Genomic DNA, 14002 nt, shown 5'->3' on the forward strand with positions numbered 1-14002 from the left:
ACTGACCCAGAACTCACTATGTAGCCCAGGGTGGTCTCAAATTCAGAGCAATTCTTCTGCCTCAGCCTCCCGACTGCTGGGATTACAGGCATGCGCCACCATGCCCGGCTTCAAATTCCCTTGTTTGACCAGTGGTCCTGAGAAGTAAATGTCTTTATTCTACCTTAAATGCCCCTGTAAGTACGTAGCATCATATTGTAGCCCCAAACCTTCTTCCCTGTACCCACTCTGCATCCACTCCAGCCAGTTTTATCCACTTCTGAGATCCTAGGAAGCAGGAGGCTTGGCTTTCCTCAAGTTACACATAGCACAAATGAGGCTGTGAGTTGCAGGGGTGCAGGGTGTCCCCGAAGCCTTCTCCCGTCACCTCACTTATGTCTACACCCCCACTTCCTCCTCCCGCCCTCCATTCTCCCTCCTCTCTGCAGTTGTTGGAAACAAATGTTGAGCTCCTGCTGCAGTGCACTCCAGAGCGAAATAAACACGGATGCCCCATCCACCCTGACAGCATAATTCATTTACTGCAAAGGGATATAATAAAGTCTGTTTATTACAGCAATTAACAGAGCAGTGTTTGTCGGCATGCTTTTCAGTGGCGACCAGAAAAGTGCTTACTCTAGGTGCACAGATTTGAGAAACCATGCAACTTGAGCCAAAATGAAACCAATTAGAGGCTTAGTAAATGGGTGTCGGCCACCCCAGGAACATTAACCATCCAGGATTCAGTTCAGCGGAGGTAGACCCTCAATGCAGGGGTTAACAAGGTACAGATTGCTACTCTACTGGGTTTAAGATATGCACCTGTCTTCAGGTCACGGCCTTGAGGATATACGTGCAATGTACTTCCCACCCCAGCCACCCCAAGTGCCAGGTTCAATTCTCGCTGACCCATACAGGAGCATCCAGGTGGGGGACATTAGCACCATTGACTCTCAGAGATCTTCTGCCACTGCGAAGGAGGTGGGGGACACAGGAAGAGTGGGGACGTAGGAAGAGGACCAAAGGCTGGGTTAAACATTAAACACTGCCTTCCAGGGCCTCAAGAGCTCAAGCTCCAGCCTGGGACTGCAGCTCAGTAGCAGAGCTCTTGCTACCACGTATAAGGCCCTGGGTTTGATCCCAGTACCACAAAGGCACGGGGGAAGACCTCAATAGGGGGAACAGAGCTTTCTAGGTTAGGGGACGTCTGCCTTCCACCCCGGAGCATTTGCACTGTCTTGCTTTGGGTAGAAAGAGTGGACAATGACATCAAGCCAACTGTCCTAGTTCTTTGGTGGAGAGAAAGAAGAAAAGGAAGTCTTGGTTTGGATTCCCCAGTGACGTCAAGTGTTATCTGGCTGTTAATTAACCAAACTTAGTTCTCTCTCCCTTTTCCAGAAGTGAGAATTGGCTTGTACCAACAGGACGTTCCTTAAAACTAGGTCTGGCTTCCCCAGGACAGTCGCCCCGGCGTGATGGTGATGGTGGATGGGGAAACATCCTAGGCTCATGGCAGCCCTATGTGATTTCTCTGCAGCGCCTCCCAGGGCAACCACAGGAGCTTTGATCTCCCAAAAACCTGAAACTGGGTGCCCGAGCTGGTAGCAGGCCAAGACAAAAAGCCCTGTCCAACAGGTCCCCATGGTTAAGGGGTGACTAATAGGGTTCCCCTTTCTGGGAGAAGGTACTGCGTTGAGGGATGAGGGCAGAAGGCAGCCCGGCCTCTTTGGAACGGAGAAAGTCAGAGCTTTGAGCATCATGAACAACGGGATAAAAATAGCAGTGGTGTCATGGCAACAGAGGCTGGGAGAGTTCTGAGGATCTGTCTGGGTCCTGCCATCTCCCCCTCCTGTGCCTTCTTCCTGCCCCCCCCATGGAGCACAGGAATGAACTGAGGGAAGAGGCAGGGCTACCCCCACCCCAGGAAAGGGAGGCAGACCGGCAGCCCCCTAGAAAACCCTTGAATTCTAGACCCTACGGGTTTCTGCCAGATCCCAGGCTTCCCAGATCTGGGGGCTCCTGACTTTGGAATTTCTGGCGCAACATGACAAGTCCCTCCAGGGATGCCCAGGGAGCTCCTACCTCACGCTCCCAGCAGCGGTCTGACCTCCCGGGCTCCCCTGAGGTTCTGACCCCATGGGAATCTAGTAAAGGAGGCCCAGGCAGGACTGATCAGCCATGACCCGAACACAGCAGGCACTGACCACTCCAGGGTGGCCCAGGGATCAGGAGGGTTCACTCGGGCAGGCCAGATGCCCCTGTCCTAAACTCTTTCCCAACCTAGACTTGGGAGCTGTGTGTGCTGGGAACGGGCTGACGATGGTGAGCGTACGTCCCATCAGGACAGGTCCCAGACCTTGGTTATTGTGGTGATTTCTGCCCAATCCCCTGCTGACCACAGCAGCCGCCTTCATGATGAACGTCAGACTCCCCAGACCAGCCTGCCAGGGGCTCACTGCGCAGAGTCCAGCTCTTCCCAGCACTGCGACCTTAGTGTCTGTCTCCAAAAGTCCAAGTCATATCAGGACACTTCCAATACAATGTGTTCTTCTAATGTGTGCCTTCCTGTGAGGTAGGGAGGGAGAAGGACCTACTGCCACCTTTTTGGAGGAGACCGGGAGAGGAGAAGCAATTTGTCATGGACAGGAGTCAGCCTCAGAGCAATGCTAGGGACCTGAGGGATCTCCAGGTGAAGCTGGTCCCCAGCCACTGGGCCTCTACAAATTCAGTCTACATGGTGAGTCCCAGCCTGAGCACTTCCCTCTTGCCGAGGGCAAGGGAGCTTATATCAGCTCAGATGGGCCTGTGGGTAGCTATGCAAAGGCCCGGCGGGGGGGTGGTTACATAACCGGGCAGGGTACCCTGAGATTCATTCTAAATCTCTTGAGCATCTGCAGGTGGTAAAGAGAGAGAACGGAGAAAGCAAGAGTGGGGAGAAGAAAGGGTGCAGAGCTCAACAGCAGCATCTGTGTGGACTAGACAGGCTCTAGAGTCTGCGACCAGGCTACCAGACTTGCTCTGTTGGGCCTGGCTGTAGGAGGAGGGAGAGATGCGGGCCCTGGCTGCCAGAGGAATTATGCAAAAGCGCTGGGCTTCTTGCTTTCCCTCTCACCGCCCCTCCATCTCTCAGCTCTGCCACCCGTGTCTACGCACTCTGCTCACAAACATGCCGTCTTACCAGGTGCAGCCACCGGGCACAGGACACCCACGAGCACTCCGCTTCCCCGGCCCCGAGGCCCACAGAGGCTCAATTCCCCCAACCCACAGAGCCCTGGACACCAACAGGACTCAGAGGACCTCAGTCCAATGCTTTATAGTTGAGGAAATATCATCCCAAAAATAAGGCCTGAGGAGCATAAGGTCACAGGGTGAACAGTGCCCCCAGCACAGCCCCAGAGTCCCACTGTCCACCTCATGAAGATTTCAGTTAGTTTAATTATTGCTCTTTTTCTAAAAATAACAATCTCCCTATATATGTCCATGGGCCCACGTGCTACATTCAAAGAGGCCATTGCCTGGGGTGGAGGAAATTCTCATAAAGGCCTGCAGCCCAAGATGAGAGGTGCCTTGGGGAACATGGGTCAAGGTCCCCGATACCACTCAGGTCACAAGGACCCCAAGCACCATCTACATTTCTTTACCCTGCATTTAATGGCCCACAGCCCAAGAGGGGGAGTGGGCACAGGAAGGCCCCTGTACAGACGGGGAATGTCAGGCCCTCCACCCTTCTTCAAGGAGGTGGTGCCCCCACCCCCAGCATAGAATCATCCACATGTGCACCCCATCACTAGGACAGTCTCCAGAAAAGGACCATGGACTTACTAGGGCAGGAGGACAGAAAGGGCACAATTAAGCTGGGCATGGTAGTGCGCACCTGTAATCGCAGCACTCTGGAAGGCTGAAGCAGGAGGATCACAAATTTGAATCCATCCTTGAAACCTACTGACTTAATGAAACCTTGCCTCAGAAAAAAGAAAAAAAAAAAAAGAAAGAAAACGAGCTGGGGATGTATCTCAGTTTAAAGGCCCTGGATTCAATTCCCAGTACTGAAGAAAAGAGAAAAATTATCCAGTGGAGTGTCTGGGGAAAAGTGAGGCTCAAGAGCAGGCAGCCAGGCCTATCCGGGAAGGGGCGGGAGGCACAGAATCCTAGGTTAGAAGTCGAGGCCCTGCGTGGACTGTGCTGTGCAGACCTAGGGTTACGTTGGCCCTGTAGGGTTTCCACCTGCCCTGGGCCCACCCGACAGCACAGAAACAGGTACAGCTTCTGGCTGCTTCCTAAGAAGCTAAAAGGGGCAAGACTCATCTCCCTGAGAAGGAAACGAAGGGGCAAGGTAACGCGGGGCAAGTCTGCTAGAAGCCGCTGCCATGGGCCACTTCAGCTGTAGCACCCATCCCGACTTTAGCCATGGGTTAAAGAAGGGACCACAGCCAGGAAGCCAAGGACAGCTGCCTGCACTCAGAAGCCTTCATTCACCTTGGGACCCTGCCCAGGTTCACGCTCTCCGAAGGGACTCAGCCCTCCACCAGCTACCTGCCAAACCCCACAGCTGCCACCCCTGCCAAGGGCTCAGGGGTGCATGTGAGGACAGCTGTCCTTTGTCACCCTTGGCCCCAGGGGCTTCTACTCTCCTCTCCTGATCTTTCCTCCGGGTGAGCCCTGCGGTTAGGTCACATCCAACACCTCTGAGTCCCAGGGATACAATTTCATCCTGCCTGATAGCAGAGACATCTTGCAGGCCCCTGCTGGGGACATACACTCTGTGGACGGGCTCCCTGGCTGTCCCCCAGGCAGCTCCCCAAAGCTTTTCTGCCCTTTCCCTCACCTCAGGCCTCTACTGCCCGTGAGGGCAAAGGATCAGGAAGGATTTCAACCACATTGAAAAAAGTCCCTTTCAATCACATTGGCCTGGATTGCTGAATCTTGCTGTTTCCTTGAGAGAAGGACTTCTGTTTATAATTCTTTGGATATAAAAGGAAATAACAGATTGGAGGAGGCTGGAGCTGGGGGGAGGCAGGGGCAAAGGAGGGAGCTGGAGGATGGAAGAGAGAACTCTTACTGTGCTTTGGCCTCACCAAGTCAACCTTGATCCCACCAGATCTGCCCCAAGGACAGGAAGCACCCCTAGTGTGGGCATAGGTTGAGCATGCGGCAGCCAGATTCTGAGGGCAGGGAAGGGGCTCTGCCCTTCCTCAGCTGCCCAGAAAGCCCAGGACAGGAGAGGAAAACCTTCTGTTCTGAGGCGCTTGTCCCTGTACCAGGCCACCTGTGTATAACTCTGTCAGGAAAGCAATTCTGTCCCCAGATGTGGGTAGGGGTGTCACCAAGCCTGTGCTGAGCGTCCCTGTGCAGAAGACAGCCCACTGTGGAAGTAACAGACTCTGCCTAAAGGGCCCTGTCCAAGGGCCCCTTTGGGACCAGGCACAATGACAAGATGTGGGGGTTGCTTCTTACCTCTTGGAAATGGGCTCAGAGAGTGTGGGGGGGGTCAAGACTGAAACTAGAAGACACTGGAATGGGGAGATGAAGGTAAAAGTCCAGGGAAGTCCCTGAGGGCCCCCTACTCCAAGAGTTCCCCTGAAGGCGCCACATGCAAGCATCCCACCCTCTGTGGCTTCTGAGAAGAGAGGTGGGGGTGCAGTAGGGGGCCAAGAAATAAAGTGGGGAAGGACAGAGTTTAGTCCAGGAAAGGGTTCCCATAATCTGCTCTCTGGAAAAGTCCCTAAGGGGAGGCAGCACCTGGGGGACAGGCCCCCCAACTTCTGTGCGGCTGCCAACAAGCTCAGACATCATCAGGGTCGGGGCCAGGGTGTGGACAGACTGCCCCCTCTCAGCATTGACCTTTCCTCTCACCTCAGGCCTGGCCCACCTGGCCCAGGAAGGTGCTGGTGGGGCTGAGAAACTAATTTCCCATGGCTGTGGCTGCTCTGGGTCCTGAGGCCCGAGCAGAGACTCCATCTTGGGCTTGAGGGTGGCCATGGCATATCTCCAACCCTGAGGACTCCTCCATCGGCTGGGCTGCTCCAGGTTCTTGGCCAGAGCAGCCAGTTTCCTGCTTAGCAATTAGCTCTCCTCACATAAGGCAGAGGTCCCTCCAGGGAGTGGATTCCCTGTGAAGAGCCCTGGTGCCCTCAGGGCAGGTGAAAAGCTTCAGACCTTGGCCTCCCTGGGGCCTCTCTGTCTCTGGACAGCAACTGGGAGGCCCTGAGATTCCCTTATGACTGGAAGGAGAAGCTAAGGGAGGCTGGGCATGAGGAGGCCTGGGAGGCATACAGGAGGCCAATGGCCTCAGGTTAGTCAGGCCTCTTTAGCTGAGCTAAAAGAAGACTTGGAAGACTTAGAAGAAGGCTCTTGTGGCTCCTGCCTCGGCAGCCTTAGGCCTGTGCCCTGCAGAAAGCGGACAAAAAGGGTCTTGGTTCTGCTCACACTGCTGTTTCTCGTTCTCTGTAAACGTCCTCCTTCTTCTTCTTCATCTTGCAGAAGCCGTGGAGGCCACAGAAGCAGGCAAACGTGAACTGGGGCATGCCCTGGGCCGGGCTGGGCAGAGCTCACCAGAGATCTGTAGGGAAAGGTGGGGGAGAAAGAGGGACAGGAGGAAGGCAGGAAGAGAGAAGCAAGCTGGGTTAATGTTCCCAGAATCCTGTGGCTCCCGGAGACTGCCTGGGCCCTGCCTGCTACCTGCACCAGCTGAGGGAGCCACACCACTCAATAACGGCTCTGAAACCTCCATTTCCTGATCTGTGAGGAGCCAGTATCATCCCAGAGAAAGCCTCGCTGCTGCCTGCTTTGTCCCTCAGCCTCTGCCTCACCTCATCCACACACCTGTGGTTGGGAACAGGAAGTGAGCCGGCTTGTGCTCTGACTCAAGCCACCTCACACAGGTTCAAGGTTCCGTCAGTCATCCGAGGAGCCTCCTTCATCCAGCAGTGTCTACTTTGACAGGTGGAGCCCAGTCACAGACTCCGCCCTTCCTTGGCCGCCCAGGCTGTCTGGTCTGACACCCTTGGGACAATCTACAGGGAAGAGGAGCTCAGAGTAACACACAACAGAGAGAGTTCTTTTAGCCAACAAGCAGTTTTATTTGGTGCTCATGCCAGGTAAAGGGCTTGGGAAGTAGGTACAAAAGGGAAGGCAGACATCACCTTTCTTCCCTGGCAAAAGCCACTCTGAGGGGGAGGCTGAGGCTGGGTTTGACCCAGGGCGCACGATGTCTCCATGTCGGGCTGACTCTACCCTCAGCACAGGATCAGGCAAGCGCTGCCTGGCACCTGGCTGGGGATGGAGCCCTGGCTCTCAAGCTGAGAGCCCTTTTCTCCATTTGCAGCGCCCTGGCCTTGCCCACCTGCACATCCCTCAGGTCACCTCTCTGCCCTGAGCCTGCAGCAGAGGAGCCAGCGAATCAGCTCAGGCAGGGAGGCCAGGAGCTGAGGAAGGCAGGCACCCTGCATCCTGGGCCTGGTGGGAGGAAGAACTTAGGGAGCGAGGTGAGTGGAGGCCAACGCTGAGGGAAAGAGGCAGGCTGGGCTACGGCAGAGACTACAGGGAGGTCCAAGGCACACCCGCAGAGCAGCTCCCTGCGCGGTCTCTGAGGAACCTGGTGTGGACCAGGTGGCGGCTCTGGACAGTCCGCCGGCCTGGCCAGCCTGCCTCCTTCCTGCTCATCCAGGCGGAGCTGAGGCCCTCACCAAGCACGGCGCCCGCTGTGGAGCTGGGTCCCGTCAGGATCCCCCCTCACGCCTTCCTCCCCCTCAGCATCCTGGTAATGCATCTAATAGCTGTAATTAATAGGTGCAACGCATTTCCAATGGCCAGCTGGGTGGCAGGAGGCCCAGCTCGAGTCAGCATGGGTAGGTAGGCTGTTATTTAATAACCTGCTTTCCAGCACCATTTACACACCCACTCTGGCGGAGTATATATAGTGAGCAGAGAGCAACCTCCAGGATATATATAGGCAGAGCCAAGACACAACTACTATATTTCTAGATCCATCTACTGCTGCTATCTCTGGGTCCCTCCCATGGCAAACCTGGAGAGAGCCAGGGAAGAGACCTAGGCAGCCTACAGCCCATTCCTGAAGTTGTGTCACCATGGGCAGATGCTGGACCTCTCTGGGCCCTCGAGTGCTCATCTCAGTGTACCAGGAAGTTCATCAAGGTGTAACACACAGGCCCCAAACCTAGGGGACTTGACGGGCACTAGGACTCTTCAGGAAAGCTGGAGGGAGAGCAGGTGGGTACCTGGGCACCAGTGACTGAGATGCACGCACTTCTGGGCTGGGGATCTATGTCAAGGGTACTGGTAATAAACCATTCCCAAGGGGAAAAAAAAAAAACTTTGGAGAGAAATCCACAGGTACAACAGAGCTGATCCCGGGAAGGGACTCACAACTAAAGTCACCCGGCCCCACCCAGGTGGAGAAGCAGCTCAGGGTCTGATCCCAGGCTGGGAAGGTCCTCCCTATGCCAATGCCTATTCTTTCTTCAAAGAATGTTTCTCTTTGGGGTCCTTTGGGGAAGACGAAAATCTGTTTTTTTTGCTCAGTCCACTGCCACACAGGATGCTGCGGTAGGAGAGGAGGAGCTGGATTTGCACAGCAGAGTTGAAGGAGCCCATGAGGGCCGGACTGGGGGCTGAGGCTTGGATGCCTCAGTGGGATTCCTGTCCTGGCTATTCCTTCGCCCAGTTCCGATTCCGGGTCCCCTGGTCGATGGCATGGAGGCCACAGGGCTAGCTCTGGAAGTGAGGACACAGGGACCAGAGAATCCCATCCCATGTCAGCATCCTGCCTGCTGCAGGCACCTGGCGAGCCTGTGGACTGGGCAGAAGCCCTGACTGCTCCCTTCCTGTCTTTTACCTTATACTTAGCACTATCTGGAGACCCCCAGAAGCTGTGTGGAGGAGCCTCCCTGGCCACCCCCAGAACACTCCCCTCTCTGACCACTGGGCAAACCTCCTGTTCCCTGCCCCACCCACCGTGGGCTCAGCTCACTGCAGGCTCTGGGCCCTGGCTCCTCCCCAGCTCAGGTCCAAGATGGTCTGGGTCAGAGAAGCTCCTCGGGGGAGCTTGGTGGGAGCTGAGAAGAGACGCCAGGCCCCAGAGCACCTGTCCTCCCAGCACATCCCCGGGCCCTCACCGCACATCTCTCTCTGCCACACACACTCCAGGGACCCTCTGACCACAGCACGGGGTAAGGATGGGGCCAGAGGCTGGAGGCAGCTTGCACGTGGACGAAGTGGAAGGACAAGACTGGGGCAGAGCCTGGCCCGCACTCCTCGGTACCAGGACTTCGGCAATGCCCTCCATCGAGTGGGCAGCAGTGAGGGTGGAAGTGTGGGATGACATTCACGAGTGTGGGGACTTGTCAGGAACTCTGACGAACGAGATGGAAAGTGTCCTCCTCACCCCCCACGCCCTCCTCTCCCAAGGCAGAAGCAGGGGCACCTCCAGCAAATCGTCCCCAACCTCCCACACCCCCACCAACCCCAGGTAAAGGGCCAGAGAGCAGAGACCCAGGGAAGGAGGCACCCCCAGAACAATGTGGAGCCCTCCACCCCTCCCCTGTGCCCTCAGCACCCCGCCTCAGTAATTAAAATATGAATTCACCTTCCCTCCCTGAGCCATTCATCACAGCGAAGGGGAGCAGCTGCAGCTTAGGAGACCGGATTTGGGGGATTAGCTCAGGCGGTGGAGCAGACACACCAGGAAAAAGAATGAAAAGACGGGGTGAATTGGGTTTTCTCTCCTACCTCCTCCCTCTCCCTCTCTCCTCCATCCCCAGCCTCACACCCCACCCCTTCCCCCAAAGCCTGGCCTCAGCAGGTTTCTGGGAACTGTAGTCTACACGGAGGTGTTGATAAACAGGCAGGCCAGGGGCGGGTGGTGGCACAAACTACAGATCCCAGGACTTCTTCCCGAGTTGGCAGCAGCCTGGCTGGGCACAGGCCTCCAGTCTGGAAGAAGCCTGTGTTCTCCCTGGAGGTTAACTCCTTCTTGGGCTGCACTGCCAGCTCCCTGCCATGCATTGGGAGCCAAGCTCCTAGTTCGCCAAAGCCAGCCCCTCTCATTTCTTGCTTGCCTATAGAGAAACGGGGGAGGGCGGGAGGGAGAGAGAGAGAAAGGAAGGAGGCACACAAGCAAGCCCCATCGAGTCCACAGGTACTTGGGGCACATAGCTGGTGTGGGGTGGGTGAGAATAGCAATAGTCTTAAAATGTCCTGTGCTCTCATCCGGGGTTTGGCCCTCCGTGGCTGGCCCACCTTCAGAGTCACTGCCTAAGCATTACAGGAAGAGGGAGGGGTCACCAATGTGACAGGCAGCAGCACCTCAGGAACCCAGTGGCCCCAATTCTCAGGGCCGGCAGGGACCCCCAGAGGTCAAACTTCAATGCCATTGCCTTCTAAAGAGATTACTTCCGAGCCTTTGCATTTAGAGAGGAGTAGGATTTAGCAGTCAAACTCATTTCCACTCAAAATGGGACAAATCCCACCAGCGAGTCACCTGAAACTCAGTGTGGTTAAACCGGGCCCACTCTCCCAAGGGAGGCCTTATGCTGGGCCTCTCTGAGGACTGTAAGACACTCAGATTGCCCAGGGTATTTCAGTTTCAGCTGTGTGCAGGCAGGGACAGGACAGACACAGTGCTCTGATCAGGGAGGCTCTGATCAGTGTCTCAGGGAGAGAAGGCAGGAGGCCAGCTTGCCTATTCAGGGCAGCTCGACAATTACGTGAAATACATAATTGCATACCTCTGCCAGGCCTGCCCCACTGGCGGGGACCAACATGTAAAGAATGGAAAAGAACCCCAACTTTGGAGCCCCAGAAGCACCCCAGGCCCAGCAACACAGAGGGGGGCTGCTCAGGTGAGCTGCTCTGTGGTAGGCTGCTGTGTCTGTTTAGGACACCTCTCCTCTTTTACCCACCTTTCTCTTCTCCCAGCTCATGATTCCTCCCACTGATTTCGACTTGGCAATCCCTGTGTGCCTCGCTTTGCTGGGGCATCACAGAGGTACACTTTAGCGATGGAACACCCGACTTCTTCCTCACTGCTGGCCCCTTCCTGGGTAGGAAAGGAGCTAAAGTGGTCTTTGGAGCACAGAACATAAGATGGTCTCGTTTGGTTGGAGCCTGGGGCAGCTGACAATGGAGAGGCGGGGGCAGGAGCCAGCTATCTCCCATTTCAGGCCAGAAAACCGAGGCAAGCAGGAAACCTTGGCAAATTCTCCTCTCTGTCCCTCCCACCATTAAGCCGGGTGGGAGAGAAAGTAGCCAGGATCGGCCTCAGCAAAAACCCTGCTGGCTTGGGCTTTCTCCTTGCTTCTCCTATTGTTTTGAATTCCCCCCTCTGCTTCTGTTGGAAAAAGAAAACCAGTGATGGACAGAGGTTGTCTGGAGTTGGGCCCTGGGGCCAGTTTGTGGGACTGCATCCCTCAGGGCCCTCTGCAGGCAGAGTGTAAACAAGCACTGCCCAGGTCCTGAGCGCTCCACCTTGCCCTGATGTTCCCAGCATCCGGCCCGTGCAGTAAGTAAGCGCATGGTTTGGGCATCAATCTCCAGTTCAAATCCCAGCTCTGCCCTTTACTTGGCCACTTACTCAGCTCCCCTGTGCTTCTGAATTTGCATGAATAAAATGGACCAATAATAGAGCTGTCTCAGGGATTAAATGAGTCAGGACAGGTAAGATGGTTAGAATCATGGTACCTTGTAGGCACTTGGTAAATGATGATTGGGGAAATTAATGCCCCCGAGACATTATAAGTAACTTGGCTTCTGATTTTCAACATCAAATATAGTTCAGTGGCCTGTCTTAGACAGACTGGGGGCTGGGGAAGGGGTGGGGGAGATTCCCCTGCCACTCGAGACAGACTGCTTGCTTTACTTCCATCTGTTGGAGTCTCCCAGGATGGCAGGGATGAAGTCAGGCAGATTTAAGCGAGGTGGGAGTAGAAGTAGGATCGGAAAGGGAGCCAGGCAAGCTGAGCAACAGGCCGGAGAAGAGCAGGGCAGGCAGGGAGTACTCACACACCATACTTAGGGGAGAGGGCAGGGAGGAGGAGCTAGGGACCCTAGGCTCTGACCTGGGAGGAGAGGAGATGCTGCTTTGCTTCATTCACTCCTGACCCCTCTCTTTCCGGCTCCTGTTTCGGCCACTAAGATCTCTTCACCAGAAGGCTGAGGATTCTGAGCTGGCCAAGAGAAGAGAGAAATAAGGCCAGAAAGCAGAGGCTGTCACTGGAGGCACTAAGCAAAAGCCCAGGTTTTCGCGGCTAACCCTACACCCTTAACTCCAGCCCTTAAATCTCAATGTGTGCCAAGCCTCTGAAATGTGTCAAAGGGGGAAAACAAGGCCTTGGTAAACCTTGAGGAATTGCCAGCCCAAACGCCTCACTTCAGAGTAAAGGACCAGGCTCCGCAAGGGAAAGTGACTTGGCCAAGGTTACGAGGCTTAGCCCCACACCCAGGACTGTGAGATTCCTTGCAGAGCCCTCCCCTCGAAGACCTCCCTCTCATGCCCCTGGGTGGCTGGTCCCGTGGGAGGTGCAGCTGTGCAGAAGGAGCTTGCCCCTCACTGTAGCCCATGGCTTTTAGCCCTACATGAGTTTGGAACAGCAATCACATAGGAATGAAAAGCCATAGGCCACAGCAGAGCTGAGGGGTCCGGTGGCAGGAATCTCCAAAGGAAGCAGGAAGCAGGGGGCACTGGGGGCCTCATCAACCCCCTTGTCACCCATCCCCGCCTCAGACCCACCCACGTGGCCTCCCTCGAAGTCCTGGGCCTCCCAGGTTATATTCTCCGCCACCCCCCACCACCTGCCTGGCCCCAAGAACACTAAAGCCATCCCAGTAATGAGTTTCCAGTTCTTGGCCTACAAAGGCCCCACACAATGGTCCTCTCTCCGGTGTGAGGAGGGGTGGCTTCCTGGCCATAAAGGACCTCCTCTGCATTTCCTTAATTAGCTTCCAGCCCCCTCCCAGGGTCCCTAACTACCCCAGCCCCAGCGAATAAGGCGGGATCTTTTCAAGGCTGCTGCAAGCAGCCTGAGAGAGGCCCCAGAGTAGACTCCCTCTTTATGAGCCTTAACCCTTTCTAGTCCAGCACAGGAAGCAGAGGGGCAAAGGAGGGTCTGGGCACAGGAATGCAGAGACAAGGGCCTCCTTCCCTCTAGAGAAGAGAAGGTCTCCTCTCCAGATCCAGCTGGAGGCGGGAAAAGGGCCGAAGCCAAAATCCCCACATCCTGAGACTTGGGAAGGGTGGCTCTACTTGACGCCCCTTTAGCTGCGGGGATACGGAAGTTGGTACAGGCATCTCCGGGACTAGAGTGAGGAGGTGAGCTGGAGGGGACCAAGATCTCAGGACCCTACAAAAGATATGTCCTAAACACAAGTTTCGTGTCTGCTCCCCTCTCCCACAGAGGCTCAGCTAACAGGCCTTGGAAGAGGGGGGTGGCCCACACAGGCTCCTGCTCAGCCAGACGGAGGAAAGTCCCTGGAGACTCAGACCTCTCCAGGGAGCCGCAAAGGAAGGTGAGAGTCCTGAGGCCCAGAGCACAACCTGCCTGCTGGAGAGCAGCTGCCGCCACCCCCGCCCCTCACCTTAGCCCGTCTGGGGCAGGCTCCCTGGGCATCTGCAGGACGCTAGCCTGAGCAACCTTCTTTTCACTAGACCCCCTAGCTCCCCGACAGCTCACACACACCCCGGACTTACCCAAGTGCACCCCCGCCAGCTTCCCCCTGAACTCTGGGTCTTGGGTTCCCGCCTTGTTGCCTCAGTCCTTTCCTCCCGCTCTCCTGGGTCCCCTTCCGAAATCCCAGACCCAGGACTTGCAAAAGGCCGTGGGCTCCCAGCAGAACACCCTCAGTTCCCTCCCAAGGCGGCCGGCCAGGGGCTGGGACCGCGGGGGCTGCTCACCTTCGGACCTAGCGAGAGGCCCCCTCTCCTCCAAGCCTTCCCAATGCCCGCAGAGCCACTTCCTGCCTGCCGGGCAGCCACTCACTCTGAGCTCCACGCCCCGGCGAGGGCAGGCCG

General features: G+C 56.0%; 1 long non-coding RNA gene across 2 annotated transcripts; it reads right to left on the bottom strand.

Moving 5' to 3' along the window:
- Nucleotides 1-577: 577 nt before the first annotated feature.
- Nucleotides 578-13996, bottom strand: LOC104854527. 2 transcript variants are annotated; one of them, XR_004516686.1, is made up of 4 exons: nt 13886-13996; nt 12054-12161; nt 9584-11035; nt 578-6538 (listed from the first exon to the last, which is right to left on the bottom strand). It is a non-coding gene; the product is annotated as an uncharacterized LOC104854527 (long non-coding RNA). The 2 variants fall into 2 exon arrangements; XR_778138.2 differs by lacking the exon at nt 578-6538 and adding an exon at nt 7013-9350.
- Between the last annotated feature and the right edge of the window lie 6 nt (nt 13997-14002).

Source organism: Fukomys damarensis, unplaced genomic scaffold, assembly GCF_012274545.1.
Source record: "Fukomys damarensis isolate Sample0158 unplaced genomic scaffold, DMR_v1.0_HiC HiC_scaffold_11, whole genome shotgun sequence".
In the NCBI taxonomy this organism is placed as follows: Eukaryota; Metazoa; Chordata; class Mammalia; order Rodentia; family Bathyergidae; genus Fukomys; species Fukomys damarensis.